The sequence below is a fragment of the Cryptotermes secundus genome, unplaced genomic scaffold, assembly GCF_002891405.2.
Source record: "Cryptotermes secundus unplaced genomic scaffold, Csec_1.0 scaffold428, whole genome shotgun sequence".
Taxonomy (NCBI): domain Eukaryota; kingdom Metazoa; phylum Arthropoda; class Insecta; order Blattodea; family Kalotermitidae; genus Cryptotermes; species Cryptotermes secundus.
In genome coordinates, this window is record NW_019720711.1 from 1,062,961 (window position 1) to 1,085,410 (window position 22,450).

Here is a 22,450-nt window from a genome sequence, read left to right on the forward strand (position 1 = left end):
AATTCACTTAGCGGGGATGGAGTCCAGTTGGTTTCATTCAGCACGGCGGCCACTGATTAGCCTATTGTACTTGTCTCGTGTGATTATGATGATGGATAATCTGGTGGAATGAAGATTGGCAGGGAAAACTGAAGTACTCGGAGAAAACCCTCCCTAGCACCACTTTGTCCACCACAAATCCCGCTTGACCAGAACCGGAATCGAACCCGGACCGCAGCAGTGGGAAGCCAGAGACTAACAGCTTAAGCTATGGCGCGGACCACTTGAACCGTAAGAAGAAATAAATATGCTTGAATTAAAAATTTTAGATACTTTGTTCATTACTGCAGCTTGGTAATATGCATAAAATAAATAACACACATTTTATCAAACGTATCTCTGATGGAAGGAGGTTATTGATCTGGTAACAAATAATTATAATTAAGCTAAAAAACTGGTTGTAATATGTAGGGTTTTCTCTGCTTGTCATCTGCTTTCACGCTTGTATCTTGCTCGGCTTATTTTTGACCCAGAAGATGGGCGCGATATTCTCCGGAAACTTCGGTTGACTTTCAACAGGCTAGATAGAGTCATATCCCAGAAGATAACACCCTTAGTTGTAATATAGTTGGATTATATTTTAATATTAGGATTTCTGTACATTGGAAGTAAGAAGCAAAATATTAAGTGTCTAAAATCTTACAGCTTCCTTATTTGTTACATTCAGGACTCAATATGCAGGAGCAGTTCCGTCGGCATAACTGCTGCATTAACTTAAAAAAAAAAACTATTCATTTCTGTCGCAGTATATTTCGGCCTATGGCTTTAGTGGGGTTAGTTTGCATCTATTATTGGTACAGATGTTATTGGCTATATATTGGCCAATGTGTGTAAATTTTAGATCTATTTGTATAATACAATTATTTGATGATGTATGCCGATTGACATATCTGAGATTATTTTTGTTTAACTTTGTCCAAATTTGTTAAAACTGTTAATTTTATATTGCCCAACGTTTCAAGTTTTCATTTGAACGATTTTCTTAATGTAATATACTCGAACTGTAGAGAATTGGCCAGTGTTCATAATCATTAATCAGTCTCCTAGCTACTTTGATATTTGGCATCTACTATTTTTTTGTAAATTTCCTTTGATGTATATTTTTTATATATAGTCCGTGAAGTATTTCTTCTAATTATGAAAACTTAATTGTTCCGTCCAGAAAAAAAAAAAGGAAAAGGAAAAAATCTTAAACAGTCACGCTAGTCTGAAATGTTTAACTTTTCATAATATTATTAGTGTGGCGGACCAGAATAAAACAAATCATATTTCTCCTAAATTTATTAAATTATTTGACAGGCTTTGTATGGCGTGAAATTTCACCAGTTACTACATTTGACGAAATATTTTATCAAGGTTTTCTGACGAATATGTTGCCCTTCCTGTGCGGTTTGGTACAGTCTCTTCCAACTTTTTTTCTTATTCATTTTGTTTAGGATGTGATGAGTGTATCTATGGTTACTATTCTTTCTTAAGAAACTCATTAATAAAAACACAACATGGCACTCCGATACAGTAATTCATAAGCTGCTGTATTTGAACTGAGTGATTTAAAGGAAATTTGTTGAGCAATGTTGGCACTTCTCAAGTTTGAATGCATTTAATTTTGCATTTAACCAAAGAAAAACGGTTGCAAACCACGTAATGTATCTCGGTATATTCTGAAAGAAGGCGTATGTAGAGAAGGTATAAAAATATTCGAAGTCCAGGCTTTCATCAAATTTACGAGAATTTTCTCCCCGTTCAAAAGTGAATGATAAAATGCTGGTGTCAAAGTAAAGCTCCTTAAAGTACTCATTAAGCCCATAATGACTAGTGTCTTTACAGCCGCAGAATTAGGGGTAGATACGTATTCTTTGAAGTTGTAGTGCCTGCAAGCAATGTTCGTAGACCCACACAGAACCGGCGAACTGCATCTGGCTGCAAGAGCTCCTTGCGCAGTTATTTTTTGCAGAATTTTACTGGCTGCAAGCACAAATCATCTTACTTATCTTATCTTATCTTATCTGCCTAATCTTACTTAACTTATGTTACAATTGTAGCTTAATTTCTTGAACAGTCATAGGTTTGACTACCATCACTTTTAAATACCACAAATTCTGGTTTGAATTTCTCCTTTCTCTGCGAGTATACTAAGAAAATTTGCTTAATGATGGGTTTGCATGATTTGTGCAAGCACGGAGTAATGTGGCCCTTCTATTACTATCAAAGATTTATAGAACAAAAATGAAAGACTGATAAATTAGATAAACTTGAGGAGTGCAGCCCAATGACGTCTCCCTCCGATGAATTGAAAACGCCAAGTTTCTGAAGACTGCTATCTTGCGGGAGTGTCGCTTCATCCCCCCGTGAAGGATCTGAATCGACGGCCTCTCTCCCAGACAAGAATTCATTTCCTATTGGCTGATTTTAACTAGCCAAATTCATCATGCAATCAACACAAGCCAATTACATAACGAACTTTGAGAATAAAACAGTTCCCAAGATACAGAACTCAGAACCCCACATGTGAGAGCGGTTATTTTCTTTCGTTTAGGGTCCAGTTACGCCCTTCAGAAGACACTTTATGACAGCTACATATGTCAAAACAAAATTAACATTTTCGGAAAACTACAGAATTGCCTCCCGTGGTGACTTTGTCCCTTTCGGGTAATCCAAACTGCATGAAAACAAATACAAGGAAGTTGTTTTCTGTCCAGATGCGAAAAACGAGTCATAACATGCTAATAAATCGGTCTCGTCAATAAACCAGTCATCCTTCCGAAATGGCTAAATAGGACCATAGCGTCCCATGGAGAACTGTAAAAGGTTTGAAGTGTCACATTACATATTCAGTAGGACTCCTTGGGCGGGTGATCAGTTCGTCGCAAGGTCCCTCTACCTGTACACAAACACATAGAAAAACAAACATACACAAACACTAATTTTTTTTTATTTCCCTTAGTGGGGGGTGGAGTCCAACTGGGTCCATTCGGCACGGCGGCCACTGATTGGCCTATCGTAGTCTGCCCCGGATGATTATGATGATGGAGAATTTGGTGGAATGAAGATTGGCAGGGGAAACCGAAGTACTCGAAGAAAAGCCGCCCCAGCGCCACTTTTACCACCACAAATCCCACTCGATAAGACCCGGGTTCGAACACGAACCGCTGCCGTGGGAAGCCAGCGACTAACCGCTTTAGCTATGGCGCGGCCCACACAAACACTAAACATCCATGTCCTGGGTGCGATTCGAACAGACGACCCTGGCTTCAGAGCGAACAGAGACAGTACATGCCTTAGACTGTTTGACTACCGTGACCGACTGTATTGTAATACAACCCAGAATTCCACAATCTGCACAATCACTGCAGCGAGACACCTCAAAGTTGCGCGTTTCTACAATTTAAACGTAATCATAGGCTAAACTGTGCATAAACACTTAGTACGAGAGTGTTTTATAATCAGATTTTGAATCGATCTAGCGTTTGAGTAATTAAATTCCCCGCGTTCTGGTCTCAGGAGACGAGTGTATTCTGCAATGTGCAGCACAGAGCTGTACGACTGTCGCACTATGAAATTTAGAAAATACGAGGATATGGGCTTGGGAGCAAAGATAATGCAGATAAAGCAACCTGCCAGATACCCGAGTGTAAGGAAACGTATATGCAACTTACACCTCACCCTACACTTGAGCCGCAATACACTGACCCCTGACCTCGCCTGTTATTTACGTAACAAATATATACCACTGTTGCCAGATCTTCAGTTCTACTTCACACATGGCAGCGTGCTTATCATTATGTCTAGCGGAGCAGGGTTCGCAATAATACACAGAGTGGCAACGTGCCTATAACAGGACTGTCGTTCATAGTTGTTTCGAAGTGGACGTCCCTGACGTCACTGTCTTTGGAGACGGATAGGGAGTAGTTGTAACATGGGAAATCACTAAAGTGCGGCCGGACTGTAGATACTTAATACGAGAGCTTAGGACAGCGCACATCCTACCTCCAGACCAATAGAGATTTCGTTCTAAGAATAAAGAGGACGTAACCTCCTCTAGATCTCTGGCACAGCCTCAACAGGTATTTCACTTCCGTAATCGTGAGATCTCTGGCACGGCGTCAACAGATGTTTCACTATAATAATCGCGAGACCTTTGGAACAGCGTCAACGGCTGTCACTATAATAATCGTGAGATCCCTGGCACAGCGTCAACAGATGTTTCACTCCTGTGATCGTGAGATCTCTGGCACGGCGTTGACAGATGTTTCACTCCCATAATCGTGAAATCTCTGGCACAGCGTCAACAGATGTTTCACTCCCATAATCGTGAGATCTGTGGAATAGCGTCAAAAGATGTTTCAGTATCATAATCGTGATATATGTGGAACAGGGTCAACAGATGTTTCAGTCCCGTAATCGTGAGACCTCTAGCACAGCACCAACAGATGTTTCACTCCCGTAATCGTGAGATCTCAGGCACAGCCTCAACAGATCTTTTACTCCCAAAATCGTGATTGATGAGCCTGTACTAAAGACCTGAATAATGCAGACGAAAGTTTTACAAGACGGCACACACTGTAGCGTGCCTCACTTAGCTTAATTGAGCTTAATAGCTCCCTTCGAACCTCTCGTGTCTCAGTTGTGGGCTGGTGGCCATCCGATGCATAGCACATTTTGTGTGTTTATTTATTCTGTGGGTTATTTTACGATTCTGAAAGTATCTAGAATATATAGAATCGAATGATAGGATGATACTCGTACATGAATGATGACTTGGAAAGGACTCCTTAAGAAACGGTAGAGGCTTAATCATGACACTATCCAGGCATTTGTCTGAATATGCGGAGGAAATCCACGAAATAGCTCAGTCAGGAATACCAGTGCCTTGGGAGGAAACAGAACTAAGCACCTCGAGAACACAAGTTACAAGCGCCACTGCTACTCCATCTTGTTCTGTGTTGTCATGTTTGTAAACTGTTGGCATGCAAAATCACTGTTTACATCCACATCAAGACATTCGTTCGATGAGAAGTAGAAGGTAAACTTTTTCCTTAATTACTAAACATCACGCACTGGGAACGTAGTGGGAGTGTAGATATAGCTACACCATTCTTAACCTTGGTACTAGATGGGGGTGAGTGGACAGTTTGATGCCCTTTGCGCTTTACCACGGAGATACAGCCCCCGTTACCAATTGGATAGGAGACTGGGTGAGGCCCAAATTTTCTCTGGACGCTGTGAGGAGAACAATTTCATTCCTGTGGCTAGAATCGAAATTCAGTTCCTCAGCCATCCAGCCCCCGTCGCTATACCAACTGAGGTATTCTGATTGTCCAACTTAATGCATTCTCCAGTTGCATTGTGAAGTTGCAGTGTCACAGTCAGACTTCAGCTTAACATGACCATTGTTACACTTCAATACCTCGGTGCCATTGGTTGAGTTATGTAGAAGTGTTCGGCTGTGGCACTAACTTCACAGTGCAACTGGATAACATATCTCCTCTACAACAGAATGAACATCGACAGTTCATGAACTTTTGAAGGAAAGTAGCATGTCTTAAGCACTCTAATGTGAGATGTGTAGCACCTGATTACAGCGTTTTGCCTCAAACATGTGTTCATCAAACGGTAGAAACAGAACCTCTAGCATGCCTGTCCATTATAGCATTAGCCTGACCACACCGACCTGCCCGCCATCTATCATCGGACCTCATAACTGATTACACCGATTCTCCATCCAGAGTTCAGTTTAAGCTCTGACAACCAGAAATTTTACTCACTGAATTACCTAACGAACGGAGAACATATTCCTCAAACTTTGTCCCGCCCGTCATGTATGAAACCAAATTCATTGGCGTCCTGTATTAAAGCTTAATCTCAAACTAAACATCAGTCAGAGACAGCAATGGGCAGTTTCAATGAGAGTTTCCCAAGAGCCCTTTAATTAGAGGTTGGAGGATACAGGCTAGTCCTCTTAATGACACTACCTAAGTGATGTCGACAGGCAGACTGTATTTTGTTAAGTAAGTCTCTTTCGAAGAGTTTCGCGCGGACCAAGAAAACATTACAATTAAATGGTTTTGATTATCCGTTAATATTGAAACAAACTTACATTGAAATGGCACTGAAACTGATGCTCACATAGTCTCTAACACATTCTCAAAATTGAACATTAATTTGCCCATAAACACAATTAAATAAATCAGGCCTGCAGAGGCACGTGGTAGCGTAGTTGGTTGAAACATTATGCTACAATCCGAAAGGTTGCGGGATCGATTCCCGATGATGTAATTGAGTTTCTTCAATTGACCTAATACTTCCAGCCGCACTATGGTCTTGGGGTCGACTCGATCATGAAGAGAAATGAGCACCAGGAATATTCCTACGGGTAAAGGGCGGCCGGCTCATAGGGCTGACAAACTCATCGTCATCTGTGAGCTGATTGTCTAGGATATGTGGGAACCTCGACATTTCACAATCTTATGGGCCTCCACAGCTTGTTATATGGATGGCTTTACTAAATTATTTTGGTAGTATTCTTCAAGACAATTGAAACTTGCAATATATGTATGAAAATGTTTCACAAGATTTGGCTGGGGTATGTCATACTGAAGTGCTTTCCTTGGCGAAACAGAGGTTTGAATAAATTTCAGTTGCAATCTAACTTAGCCGCTGTGTGTTTCATATTAAGGAAGAACACAGCTTGAGACGAGATTTGAGGTCCTCATTGCAGTGAATGTCAAGATTGCGTCTTCTTGTGTGTGATAGCATGTAGTTTGGTAGATAGCACGCCTATCTATCAACGCGCGAGGCGTCAGATCCCACAAGACCGTAATCTTGATAAATTGAAGGTGCTTGGGAGCGAAGTGCTGCGCAGTATATTTTGAAACCTCAGAAGGCAAGAGGAGGGCACGGAACATACGAGCACCATACTTCGTAAAATTACTCTTAACAAAGGCAAGGTTCATTTTAACGTAATCGGGGGAACGGGAGTAAAATTATAGAAACATGTAACACATATAGTAAAAGAAAAAGTAAAGCTATGCCTGTAACAGGCCATGGAGACCCATGAGTTTGTGAGAAGTGGAGGGTCCCACATTATCTAGACAATCGGCTCAAAGATGGCGGTAAAGTTGTCAGCATTACGCTCCGGCCGCGCTTTACTCCCCAGGAATATTATTTAATTAATTCCTGGTACTCATTTCTGTTAAAGGTTGAGTCGACCCCAGGGCCATAGTGCGACTGGAAGGATTAAGTAATTTGAAAAAAAATCTAATGGCTTAATCGGGACTTGATCCTGCGACCTTCCGGCTTGTGGCATAGTGCCTCAACCAACTACGTAGGTAATACAAATACGTAGAAACTTTAATTGATAATATCTGAGTGGAAGGGACCACCAGAAAAACGTAGCCATTGAAGAAACGATAATATTAAAGTGAATATTCAGTAGAAATATATGAGGATCCGTGTAGCTCAGAATAGATTCCAGTGGAGGGTTCTTTTGAACAGGAAAATTAATTTGAAAATCGACGAAAAATGGAGAATTAATTAGGAACTGAGAGACTATCAGTTTCTAAAATGTGGTTCTGCATTGTTTTGTTTCATCTTCCACTCACAGTAATGACCGTGTAATACATGTGCTTATCTGTAGCAGCTGCCCGGCCCAGATGTAACTTGTAACACATTTGCAATATAGTCAGCTCTCACCCTTAATTGGACATAAAACACAAAAGAGAGTCACAGAACCGATGTTAATATCAAGCCGGCCCACGTGTCAGGTGTGCGGTGAACAGACTGCTGCTCTGTATGCAACTCGCAACTCACACCACAGCTCCGTTCCCCCCTCCCCCAACATACGCTAGAGGGTTAATTCCTAAACATCCCCAGTCTATACGGTAAAGAATATTGCCACGTCATTCTCATACCGAAATTCTTTATGAAATTTGCATATTACTGCAAACTTTATTACATCAATAATATCATCAACATATCTTACAACAATGTCCGCAACCATTTTTCGGTTGAGGCACATCCAACTTTGTCAAAGACACATGACGGTACACTACAAAATTTCTCATGCTCTATAGCCACAAATACGTACCGACGTACATATATTTGCCCTTTATTGCAGTAACCATTATTATGGACCAGAATTTAGTCCAAACGCATATTTTTTCTTACAAACAAAAAGTATGCTCATTTGGATATATGTATGCTTTGCTTCCTATCTTAAATTTTATGCATGGTTTCATGGTGGATATAAATGAATATTTTGCCTGTTTTATGAATTTGCATAATATTTTCGAAGATCTCTATATATGATGCATACTATCTTTTTAAAATATTTATTATTATATAGTATATTTTATTTTACGTTCAAATTTTCAATCACCGTCATGTGTATACAGTTCTTCTTTTACGTATTAGGTATGCTGTATATTTGACTCACAATATTTCGTCGTACAAATAGCAAGTTGAGTCTGGTCTCATGCTCCTGATACAGTACCCAGGAAGGGACTCCCCAAAGATGGGACTTCCCCGATCTCTCTACTCGTAACTTGCCTCATCCGCGTACCATCAAAGTGGCTGCGAAGGGATTAGTCGGAAGCGTGTTCACATGTAGCTGCCAGTAACTTAATAATAGGCCCGCACCATAGCTCAAGCGGTTAGTCGCTGGCTTCCTACAGCGGCGGCCCGGGTTCGATCCCGTGCCTGGTCAAGTGGGATTTGTTGTGGACAAAGTGGCGCTGGGGTGGGATTTCTCCGAGTACTTCGCTTTCCCCTGCCAATCTTCATTCCACCAAATTCTCCATCATCATAATCACCCGGGGAAATCTACAATAGGCCAATCAGTAGCCTCCGTGCCGAGTGGACCCAGTTGGACTCCCCCCACCCCACTAAGCGAATTTAAAGAATTTTTTAACGTAATACTATTCAACCGATAATGAACTTAAATTTATTTATTTCCCAAGTCTTCATCACGTCTGCTACCCTTCTTCGTTTGGATCTGGGTGTTATTCATATTAGTTGTGTCGTTAAGTTTATTTAGATGTTTGTAGTCGTGCCGAAAGTGAAAGTAAGTCAGAAAATTAATTATATGTGTATCGGCAGGAGTTCAAAGGAGAGATGATAACTACGGATAAGAAAATTTTTTATTGCCCAGCTTGTGAAAAAATGGTTATGATAAAAGCTTTCAAGTGCTTTAGCATTTGAACACTAACGCGAAAACTGCTCCTGTTCAAAAATTGCTTAGTGAATTTTCTAATAATATTTTTTCACAGTGCTCCTTTGACTTGTGAATAACCATTTCAGCAGCAGATATTCCGCTGTGGAAAATAACCAACACTACTCTGAGAAACTTCACAGAGAAGTATACACAGTGCTAAGTTCAGGATGAATGAAGCAGTGTTACGATCTTACAACTGAAAACATTAGAGAGAAGATTCAAGATATAATTTCGTGTGGGTATCAATCGACGAAACACAGGACTGTAAGGGACGGTTTATTGCAAATGTTATAGTTTGATCCTTTAATAGGAATGAACAGTCTATCTCATATCTTCTGGAGGTAGAGAAATTTTAACCACAAATAACATAGCAGTTTCCGAATTTTTATCGATTACATAAATTTTATTATGTCCGAATGGCATTCAGTTTGAGCGTGTATTGCTCTTTGCAATTGATGTCGCAAGTTATATGATCAAAGTCAATACTACTCTTAAAATTATATTTCCAAATATGCCACATTTGACTTGACTTAGCCATGGGTTGCACAGTGTTGCAGAAACAATTTTTGCGAATTTTCCGTTTATTGACTAGTTGGTATCTTCTGCGAAGAAGATATTTGTTAACGCGCCACATAGAAAAGAAACATTTAAAGCAATAGCACCGAACGTTTCATTTCCGCCAGAATCAATTTTACCGCCCTGGGGCTCGTGGCTATGTGCAGTGAGTTATCATACCGAACATTTAGAAACAGTTAGGAATGTCGTTAACACATTTGATCCCAAAAGTGCGGCATCAGTTCAAATTGCCAAGGATGTATTAAAAACGGAGAACTAGGAACTAATATTCTCTCATCTTCCATCCGCCATTTCCTCACTGGAGTCAAGCAGTAACAATACTACTTTGTATCAATCGTTAAGTTTACTCAAAATCACTGTTTCCCAATTGAATTCGGTTCCTGGAAGAGTTGATGAAATAGTAGAGGAAAAAACACACAATAGTCTTTAAAAAACCAGGGATATGAACAAATTTGTGAAATTGAAGAAATTATAGCTGGTGTAGTTGATGAATTGCCAAGTAAAAAGTCACTAACAGTGGAGTAAATACTTGCGTCCTTAAGTTCCTGTGAGGTGTAAAGAAGTTTCTCCCGCTATAAGGATATCTTACGGGATAAAGGGAAGCGACTAATTATGGAAAACCTTAAATATATAGTAATTATGAATGGCAACAGAAGAGAAGTTGAAAGTTTGGTGAATTAAATGTGAGTACTTTTGGTGCTTTTACTTGTAATGAAAAAAATGTTAGTTTTGTGGCACAATTTGTATTTAAGTATAGCTCTCCATTGCAATAGAATCATTCAGTGATTACATAAAATTAACTCAAATGTTAATTTGTTTATCTGAAAATAATGTAAAATAAATTTTAATATTTAGTACCAACATTTTATGTGCATATTTTAGAAGTTTTTCATGCATAAATGCATACATAATTAAGGGATTATTACGACATAAAAATACGGTCCCTGCTCATTACACGTCTATCAGGAACTTTAGAAACATTGAGGTATACTATTTTGAATTGTTTCATTTTTGGTCCGTTACACTATCAATCACAAAGTCAATAGAAAGTCCGTCGAGTGTAACAATTTACACAACACACAGCACATAGGAAACATCTAACCATTAGCCATACAACCTCAAGCTGACATCTCCCAATCTTCGGGATGAATTAACAAGGAGGAGCCTAACATTTTACATCAAATGTTTTAAATTTTTAAATATTTTAACATTGGCGTTTTAACTTGAGGACAGTTTCGGATGAATGTGAGAATTGATAGTGCATTCAACAATCCTAGCAAGTGTTGTGCTTTTACACGTCGACATATTGTAGCAGCGTTCACGCAGCAAACATAACTGTGTACATCTTAAACAACGACAGTGTTTTCATGATTGTACTATGTGCCTCTGATGATGGTTGTATTAAACCGAAACATGTAAGGCAGAAGTGATAAAGAAGTGACCTACAAATTGTTACACTCGACGGACTTTCTATTGACTTTATGGAGGTATACAGTTACTACAAGAGCGTTAAAGAGGTAAATCGGCACAAATAATAGACATTTAAGATATTGTGACATGACGCCTGAAAACCAGAATAGTGAAACCAGAGCGAAAGTCCATTGCTAGCCAACGGCTCGGCAAACACATGTTCCTGCTGTAATGAACAGTTGCGGAAGTCCATTTCTGGGCAACGGCTCGGTAAACACATTTCCGCGACAACGATTGAACACAGAAAAAGCAACAGAGGAACTGTTCGAGGTGGTGATCTACGAGTATATTAGGCTCGTCTTGAAGTTAGTTCAGTTCGGGAGAGTCATAAGAAATTAAGTGATTCAGTTGTAAGAGAATTCGTGAGAAGTGAGGATTCGGCCGTGGAGTGCTAACCAGCGGACAGCGGAAGCTGAAGAAGTGGTCAGTCAGATCAGAAGAGAAGACACTCGTAGTCCAGTAAAGAATGGAGCGAGTTTTAGGCAGTCATCGCTTGTGAGCTGTTATAATTGGAGGTAATGGTAATAGAAGTGCCAGTAAATCCAATCATCCAATGCAGAACCAGTTATTATTATTAATTTATCGTGTTGCCATTTCCTAACCATGATATACGCATTCATTATTTCTTCTTAAAATTCGCAGCACACCTAATACCTTGTGAGAGCACACCAGTGTGCTGCATCATATCTGATATCCTTGTGGCTACACACCAGCGTGCCGCATCACACCTTATATTTTGTGGCGACACGCCATGTGCCGCATCACACCTTATATTTTGTGGCGACACGCCATGTGCCGCATCACACCTTATATTTTGTGGCGACACGCCATGTGCCGCATCACACCTTATATTTTGTGGCGACACGCCATGTGCCGCATCACACCTTATATTTTGTGGCGACACGCCATGTGCCGCATCACACCTTATATTTTGTGGCGACACACCATTTGCGCAGCACACCGGTTGCAGAACTCTGGGTTAGAGAACATTAAACGGAAAGGTGCCGATTCATATTTATATGGCCTTTAAATAGAAACAGTATTCTAACATCACATATACGTGTTAGCTTGCTTATCCGTGTGTGCTGTGATAATTCCACCCACCTGTGTCCCTAATGTTGTCCGTATATCACGTGACCGTAAATATACCTGAATTACTATTCTGACATGTTTAACCGTTGCTGGGCAACGGGAGGTGGAACGAGTTGCCACGAAGACAGACCCTTCTTAAATGGTCGGTTGCCAAGTTACGCAACAGTGGAAACGAAGTTACGCAGCAGTACGGAAAGCGGTGTTTGTCCGAGCCGAGCCGAAGCGCGCTGGTTGCTACGCAGCGTTGCCCAGCAACTCCTTTGTGAACACGGCGTCACGCAACAGAGAAGCCCGTGCAGCGACTGTTGCTAGGCAATCTGTAAACACTACTTCATGCAACAGTGAAAGCTATCACGTAACTGTTTTCTGTGTTGTCAGTGCTGAAGCTACATAACGAGGAGTATTCGTCAGTGTAATGAGGATTACCGGAATAACCTGTCAGTTGCAGTCTAGCATTCGCCGGAGTGAATGGAAGCAGGAGGAGTAATTGTGATACTGCAGATGGCAGTAGTGGTGTAATTGTGAATTGTGTAAATGTAAGAGCCAGTGGAATACATTCGCTATATTCAAGACGGCGTGAAGTTATTTTTCGCGTTATATACCCAACACGTGACAATATAGTCAACGATTCTTAGAATTTAATACTTCAGTAGAAACTACTGGTAGGACAAGAACCTAGTGCAACACACCAACACTGAATTTTCAAAGATAAGTAAAGCAGCACCGTCAGGTTGAGGGTGGAAGCTGGACGACTTGCAATGTTGTGAGAACAAACAAAGCGCCTTAGTGTTGCAAGTATTTTGTTACATGCCAGGCATCTGTCAATGGCGATTATCTCTTGTTTGCTGTCTCAAATGGACGCCCATTAACAGAGCGATACCGCAAGGGACCTGACAACCGAGCCGGAAGCAATTCGATGCTCCAACAGACAGATCAAACACCATATTGTGTGCTAGTTCTTGCTGCTCGCAATGTTGTCAGTGCAAATCACCTACAGAAAACACGAGGATGAAACAGCCACAGAGCTCCATCTTGACGACTCAGAACTGGGGAAGAGAAAATGGTCCCTTCTAAACACAAGTACTTCAGTAGCTCAAAGCAGCCAGTTTATTGGAATTTGAAGAAAGAACTCTCATCCCTGTGGCAATAGCCTGCGTGTTTTCTCGAAAGAACCGTACTATGTAGTGTTATATGGGAGCTGGTATACGTAACTGAGAAATGAATGTTGACTGTATTGAACCTTGCTTTCATAAGCTAGCATTAAGTCTCGAAAATCTAAAAGCAGAAAATTAATTCCAGGCTTATCTCATAAACAATACCTGACTATTCAATAGGCTTCTAGTTCCATAAATCTTGTCCTGGTAAGGTTATTGGTTTATAAAGTTTTATAATCTCAAAATAAAATTCAATTTATGGGACAGGTTAGTGTTCTCAGCTCGATTGCATATGGTCTTATGATCCATCAAGCCTCCTTGAGGCAGAATGCTTTATTGCAGAGACTTTAATAATTATTATTGGTTAACGTTCAAGAATTATAATTTTATATATATTCTGTTTACATCGAATTTCTTGGATATAATATCAAAGATCAGTATCGTCGCCATAATTTTATTTTTTTTTGCCCATAAACAATATTTCATATAATATTTGTAGTTAAGTTTATGATGCACCTAATTTTACTGGTTAATGGATGTACTTGGCTTCAAAGGCTAATTACCATCCTCATATAACCGGTAACTAAACATATTATATATTTTATGCAGCCCCAATTATGTTGTTTCATGTTTCGCAAAAAAGTTCTTGATAAAATTTCATATTATTCGAAAATCCCTTACAGTGCATTATTTTACTGCCTTATATTAATTGGAGCTTGTGTCAATCCAACTTCAAATGTTCATGTGTCCCTTGTGCTGTTACCCATTGTAGGAAATTAAAAAAAAAAGTTCCAGGTTGGTGTAACCTTCAGTGATACCCTTCATATTAGCAACTGTTCAAAATGTGAGAGGGAAGGAAAACGCAGACAGCGTGATCTCTTTGGCTTTGCATATTTCCTTCTAAAATAAAAGGCTGAAAAATGTCTGGTCAGGGCGGAATACATGAGTAATCTAATTAAACTGTTTTTTATACTTGTTGAATTGTGGCTAGCAACGAAGTATGAACAATATCATTTGCTAAAAAATGTGAATTTTTAAGGTGACTGAATCTTAAGACTATCAACGAACTAGTTTATTAAATTTTGGGTGTATTCCGTCTATAATACTGAAAGCAGAAAATAGGGAAATATTTGAAAATGCTTAAGCAAGCATTAATTTAGAGAAAGGAGCTTGTATACAGAACATGTACGTATTTGTAAATCATCTTTTACAGTTAAAAGAACAAAGATTTGAATTTAATTTAGGACCCTACATGTATGAAACACATATAGACCTATTCTAAGAATAATTTTGTTAAATTGAGTAGACCAGTTTTATGGAAAATATTATCTGAAGAGGTTACCAGTGTGGTGAATCTTAAAAGCGGTATGTTATGAAGATTTTGATGGGATTCGTCTGGCTCAGAAAAGAGTCCACTGATGGTCCCTTATTAGCAAGATTATAGCAGTTCAGGTTGCATAAAATCGGAGAATGTCTTGTTCAGCTGAGTGACTACAAGCGCAGGTGCCCCTTTCAGGGCTTCCGAAATTAATATTGCAGATACTAATATATATTGTTACAGTCCTAACCCTAATCAGATTGCAGATATGTAGTCATAAATTATTTTCTCTTAATTTAATTAAAGTCGCCATTTCGAGGAATTTGTCAAATTAAAAATTGTCGATCTTAATGTGACCGACATCTCATGTAACAATCTTCTGAATATCAGGTGTTTATGCAAAAAAATATAGTCCCTGAACTGGGTTCTGTCGATCAAAGTGGCCATGAGGCATTAAGCATTCGCTCTCTCGAACGCTGATTCGTGGTTCGAAATCCGCTCAAGGCATGGATGTTTCTGTATGCTTTTATTTCGTGTTCGTGTTGCCCTGCCTGTAGGTAACAGCCTCGCGATGTGTTGTACACTCATCCAAGGAGTTTTACCGACTGTGTGAAAAATATTACGAGAGCGAAGAAGGGGATAAGGCCCAGCAAAGGTGTGTAGGGCCATTGATGAACGATAAATGAAAAGAATGAACTGGATTGTCTTCTTCTTGTCACTACAGCCCCAGTGGGCCTAGGCCTACCTCCATGAAACTCTCTATTTTACTTCGGTTCTACTAGATCTTACACATTCGGTAGGACTCCTTGGGCTGGTGATCAGCTCGTCGCAAGGCCTCTACCTGTACACAAACAGAGAAAAACGCACACAAACATCCATGCCCTCAGTGGGATTAGAACCCACGCTCCCGGCTTCCGAGCGAGCGACGACAGTGCATGCCTTAGACCACTCGGCTACCGTGGCCGGTCGAACTGGATTTTAGCTTCATATAAAATAGGAACTCTAGTCTATTTACACGAATATAAAATTCACCAGAAAATTTTTAGAGTCAACACCACTAAGGAATGTCACAAAATTCAGTTCGCTGGTTTTAGAGATGTAAATTACAGATGGTCGGATGTTCCAATATTACATTCATTCTGTACACTTTGTGCATATACCGTGTAATATGCACAGTGCAGAACTTTCGACATGTCAGCATATAAAAGAAGTTGATGTTGATCCACACAGTGTAACAAACCAAGAAGCGAATAAAATCAATAACCAACCACCGTGAAACTCTAAAATCGGTGAAGAAGAAGTTACTATCTAATCGTTATTGTTAGAATGTTGTTTGTATGTAGAATGGACGTTCAAGTTTCAATAATTCCATCATCTTCACTTTGATTTCATATTTATTATCTCCTGTTGACATTTATGATAAATTACAATTTCAACATCTCAAAATCGACTGCAAACTAATGTTTCATGTCAAAAAAATATGATTGAAAGGGAAAGAAAGTAAAATTAAGAAGAAAATCCACCCACCGCTATCCAAGGAAAAGTGGGGCAATAATAGAAGTGTCTTTGTTGTATGTGTGTGTGTGTTTGTGTGTGTCTTTTTGTGTGTGTTTTGTGTGTTTGTGTGTGTTTTATGTGTGTTTTTGTGTGTTTGTGTGTGTATATGTGTGTGTGTGTTTGTGTGTGTTTTATGTGTGTTTGTGTGTGTGTGTATATGTGTGTGTGTGTATGTGTGTGTGGGGGGGGTGTATCGTGAATCTTTCTTCTAAACGCAGAATCATTCTTGGTTCAGTTGTCCTGTCATCTTCGTGATCACGCGTTTCTAGGGGCTGTGTTTGTAAGCCAGCATGCTGAAATAAGTTAACAGACGGACGGAATAGACATCCATGCTCCTAACTGAATCCAAGAAAATATGACAGTGTGATGGTTAGTCCAACCGTTTCGAAATCTCTAAGTTCCGTAGACCGGTTATGCTGAGTGTTTTCTTTGTTTCTAAATCCCTTCACTTAGAGACAAAAATAATGCTTTCAAATATGACGCAATCGCTTCCTTTCACAATGACTTCCATTTTTCTTTCACAGTCCTCCTCACGTTAGAAGCTACACATGGAACTGACTCAGGAGAGGGTCGAGTGGCCATCCCTTCAGAACGCTGTTGTGACAGGGGCCGTTTCATGCCATACAAAGCGGTTACTTCAGTAACTGAGTACCTACCAGTTTCTCATGAAGGAGTTTCTCGGAATTTGTTCACGTGACATCCTTCAGTCCCGCTAGCTTCCTCCCGTTCTTTGAGTCTGTTCCGAAGAGACAGCCCATGGTGTAGTGTATAAAGTAAGTGTCACGTAACTTCGAACACGGCCAACAGTAACCTTGACTGCGTAAAAGAAAAATTTCAGACAAGGGGATGGGTTCGAGGGTGTGAGAAGTGACAAGCGGTCAGTTGTACAAACAACTGGCCCCCTGTCACTTCTCACACCCTCGAACCCACCCCCTTGTCTGAAATTTTTCTTCTGCGCAGTCAAGGTTACTGTTGGCCTTGTTCGAAGTTACGTGAGACTTGCTTTACCTACAATGTAAAATGCATACAGTGTGCGTTGTTCACCCCTGTTTCGTCGCTAGGCAACTACAGAATGCTTAAGCCTGATGCAAAATGTTATCTGATTCGTGTTTAGAAGATTTATCATCAAGCAGCTCCACCGTGGTAAATAATATAAATGATGCCTGATATTACATCCCTTCTATGTTTCTAGTCTGAGTTTAATGAAAAGAAAGCAATCTTAATTTGTTACTTGTTTCTTGTGGTGCCTAGTGCTAATGAAGAAGATACTACCGCCATATTGTTTCTGAAGGCTATGAAAAATGAAGGTAGGAGATGAATGTGTGTGAAACAAAGGTGTATTGAATACGTGTGACATACGGAACACACAATGCCGTTATTACCGTATACATCTTACTATTTTAAGATAAATCTGGTGAAATGCGGCAGTGTAGTTGGTTGAGGCACTATGCTACAAATCGGAAGGTCGCGAATTCGATTCTTGGTGAGCTCATTAGAGTTTTCAATTGACCTAATCGTTCCAGCTTCACTATGGCCATGCGTTCGACTCAGCCTCCAACAGAAATGAGTACCAGGACTATTCTTGGGGGTAAAGGGAGACCAACACGTAGTGTTGACAACCTTACCGCCATCTGTGAGCTGATTGTCTAGAAAATTTGGGAGCCCTGACGTGTCACAACCCTATGCGCCTCCAAGGCCTGTTACAAGGACAGCTTTACCTTTATCTTTACCTTTACGTGGGTGAAATCTGATAGTCAGTTGAAATTTCTTACAATACTAAATGAGTGCAGTAATCTTAATATCGAGCCTAATGAATTGTATAAAATTTCTTAGATCGCCGGCGTATGCACATATGTGTAGGATATATCCAGAAGACTGCAAACTCTCCCCTTTTGAACTTGCAATATATTCACTTACTTACTTACTTACTTACTTACTGATGGAGCTGAGCCCTTCTGGAGGAGCTGCCATTTCTGCAGCTACTCAAGAATTTCCCAGCATTTTATGGAACCCGAAGGTTCATTACCGTGTCCACAAGAGCCTTCCACTGGTCCCTATCCTGAGCCACATCATTCCAATCCATACCATCCCATCCTATCTCTCTAAGATCCATTTTAATATTCTCCACCCACCTTCGCCTTGGCCTTCCCAGTGGTCTCTTTCCTTCTGGCTTTCCCACCAATGTCCTATATGCATTCCTCGTCTCCCCTATTCGTGCTACATGCCCTGCCCACCTCATCATCCTTAACTTGATCAGTCTAATTATATTGGAGAAGAGTACAAGTTATGAAGCTCCTCATTATGTAGTTTTCTCCAGCCTTCTGTCACTTCATCTCTCTTCGGTCCAAATATTCTCAGCACCCTGTTCTCAAACACCCTCAGTCTATGTTCCTTCCTTAATGTCAGAGACCAAGTTTCACATCCATACAGCACCACAGGCAAAATTATAGTTTTGTATATTCTGCAACATATTCACATGAAATGAAATTACTTCCCCTCTACCAAGCATTTTATTCAGAGAAGTAAATCTTCTAACTTATATTTTTATAAGTGTAAACTTCGATTTTGCAAGTAAACTAATTGAGAAATAGTTTGAGCCAAAATGTTGAAGCTACTTTAGACGCTTTCCTTGTCTGTCCCTTCCACTTTACTGCGAACGTCTCCTTCCAGCCCCATAGTTCACTCTAATCCCGTTAGAAAAACTGTCTTCGGAGATCAAACATTCGTGCAAACAGATGTTATCACTGTTCTGTTTTTTCTAACCGTTCAAATAATCAGTAGCAACGCCACATGTGCTGAAACAGAATCAAGGTTTCAAATGCGCTTGCCCTTATTTTGTATTGCTCATATCAGATCACACACAAATCAGACTGCATTTTTCTGCGTGATAAATTCGCATTTCTTAAAGAAACGGACTTCTCGAAACAGTGGGAGACAGTTTTCATGATAAACACAGTTGAAGGATTTGTCATATTTTAAGGCAAAGAAAGAAAAAAAAATGTGGTTAAAATTTTAATTAAAGGAAGATGAGATTTTTTTGCTGCAAATGGGATTAACGTAGCAAAGAGCGATCCTGGGAACTGTGTATTTTTAATTAAGGGCGGCACTTTCTATTCCTTAGATATTAATCTAGAATATTGAAATTTCATCTCGCCGTAAAGGGATCAAGATATTGTGTTTTGCCGTATAGTAACAGGCCCACACACCTCTTATTCACTCACCTGAGGAGCGAATAGTGCTTTAGACTGCCACTGAAAGATTTCATCTCCAAAATAGTAAAGTAATTCGACGGTAGTAGAAAGAGACGCTCGTCTGTGGGCGGTATCGTGAAAAAATTCCACATCCGAATCTCAAAACTCATTTCCCTAAGATCCATCTTAATATTATCCATCTTTTTGAGTGTTTCTAATAGCTTCCTTCCGAAATTTACCCCCCCCCCCAACCATGACTCTGTACGCAGTTAATTTCTCTTTCATCCTAGTCGCATGCCGGGCCCACCATATTGTCACGTGTAGGGGGGTACGCGTGACGAAAATAACGGGTTCTAGTTCTGATGATTGGATTTGTTAGCACTTTGCTTACAAGTTCTCTTAATCACATTTAAATACGGTGCTATTGCCGACTTACACGTTTTCTAATCCGCCGATGCACACGCACTAGGATTCTCAGTTGCCACTAGTCGTTTCCTGGCAACGGATCTCAACACAGAAATTAGCACTTCAAATCACTATGAAGTATTCTTGCTATTTTGTTTTCAGTCACTCTGGAACTTCCGAACTAAAAATTCTTCTGGACTCATTCCTACAGCTTACGGCTGATTTGTGACTGCATTTGAACTAATTCTGTCACTGTATTCATTTCTCTTAAAAGCACTCTGCACATACCACAATGAAAACACCGTCTCTATTGTTGATGACGTCACCGCTTATGCTGAAATGTATTTACCGAGCCGTTATTTAGAAACAGGTTGCATAACCACGTTGTTCCACCGCTGCTCCTTGCGGACGACACAGGAAACACAGCCTCGTCTATTGTTGCGTGTTGGACCGTGTTTACAAAACCGTTGCCTGGCAACGCGTTGATCAAATCCGTTACAGTATTCTCCGAAGTTCGATCCTGTAAAGGCACTAGGCGATCTGTGCAAATAACGAAGATCCTAAATTCCCCAATTTATTTATCTTGGGTCAAGTTATTGTCATCAGTACTTCGTTTCCGAGCACTGTAGTTTGTGTTCTTCCCTTCATAGCTGAAGCTCACGAGTTAAAGTAATCCCTAACAGCCACTAATCTACTGTTCCATGTGAGATTTGCGTCGTAACGGTGACTATAAGCATTTATGTCTTCTGCAGTGTGACTCTGTGAGGTACAGTATAACTTTACCAACAGTTTGGAAGAATTTGCTACCTCCGTCATCATGACAGAAGAGTTTATAATCTGAAGACTGAGTTCGCAGGGTTTCCCGATACGAGATTTCACACCGTCACAACCCATGTGACAAATTTATTGCTTAATGTTTCAAGACTTGTATTGTTTTTCTTTTACTAGAGATGATAATTTTCTTTGCCCGAATTATAACACTGTTTTTTTAATTATTTTTATACCGCTCAAATTTGAATCATGGTCTTGTAGTTTATGACACCCCACCCTCCATACTCTTGACTGTAGGAACCACCTAAAAGACTAACCTAAATTTTTGGCATGGAGGAAAATTCAAATTCCACTTATTTCCATGTGGCACTAAAGGCTTCGGGTGTTAAAAAACGACAAAACAATCTGGAAACGGAGTTTCATTGAAACTGGAGTGCACCTATAGTTTCTATAGTAAACAGCCGTGAACTCTTCCAGCAAAGTGAATAAGACGCATATGCACGATGCAGACACTCGCTATCTGTTGGGCCCCCACGGATCCTTATTCATGACTGAGTTATACGATGCTGTGTGTGAAGCTGGACACAAAACTGCAGACTCGCAGACACAACTTGCACCTGCAGACACTGAAACTGGTTCAAGCAAAAGAAAGAGGCTTGGAGAAACAAGTCATTCCCTTTCAGCCAAGTACAACTTCCACTACCTGAAATCTTTTCCCCCAAATAATATAAAATTAATGCATAGTGAGGAAATATTAAGTGCGGCACTTCTCAAAATGTCATGACAACTTCTGCGGGTTGAAAATTGAGGAGAGACATCTAAATATTGAGGCCAGCTGTAAATATAAAGTCTGTATCATTTTAAACACGTTTGTCATTCCGAGTTCGCTGCAATATTTACAAGTATTTTGTGGTCGTGACTAATAACAATAGGTTTTTGTTGGATGATTGGATATATTGATCACTCCTTTACAGTCACTCGTGTTCACAATAAATGACTGTCTGGGACTTACTCCATTCTGACTGGAATCAGTCTCTATTCTGATCTGATTTATCTCTCTTCTGATCATATGCTCTGAACTACGATTGACTGCATTTTGATCTGAACGGTCTCTTATACAGCCCATCCGTGTCCACGGAAACGCCTGTTGATCACCTGTACCCCGTTTCCATGGACACGTACATCTATCTCACAGCGACGTGCTGGTTTCCAAGAATCTATCACCATGGAAACTTCTTTGTCACCAGTTCCCTACATGTCAAAATATTTTAATTAATCTAATACAGGTACACATTCTGTTGTATTACCTATTTCTTACTTACCGCACTGACGCCATCTCAGTGTCTGTTCCAGCAACTAGCCTGCATGTTTCTGCAGTATTTCTAGCGCTTTCAAAGGGTCACACTACTTGATATAATTATTGCTCAGATGAGTCATAATAAAGTCATCCCATCCTTCAGAACTCCCTCTCTCTAGCCTTCATCTAAGTAAAATTTTCTCCATAAAATATAAGAACAAGAATCACAGATAAAATTAGTATATAAACGAATCCTTGTAAAAATATTCACCTATTTTTAACCTTTGAACTTCTTTGACATTGTAATTTTCTTCTATGAAACCACTTTATACTGAATCGTCTATCTCATAACTTTTAATGACTATATAA

The 22,450-nt window shown here is 40.0% G+C and overlaps 1 protein-coding gene across 3 annotated transcripts in view; it reads left to right on the forward strand.

Moving 5' to 3' along the window:
- LOC111871835 (neuroligin-4, X-linked) overlaps positions 1–22,450 on the forward strand; it is a 756,550-nt gene that overhangs the window by 460,959 nt on the left and 273,141 nt on the right. The window lies entirely within an intron of this gene.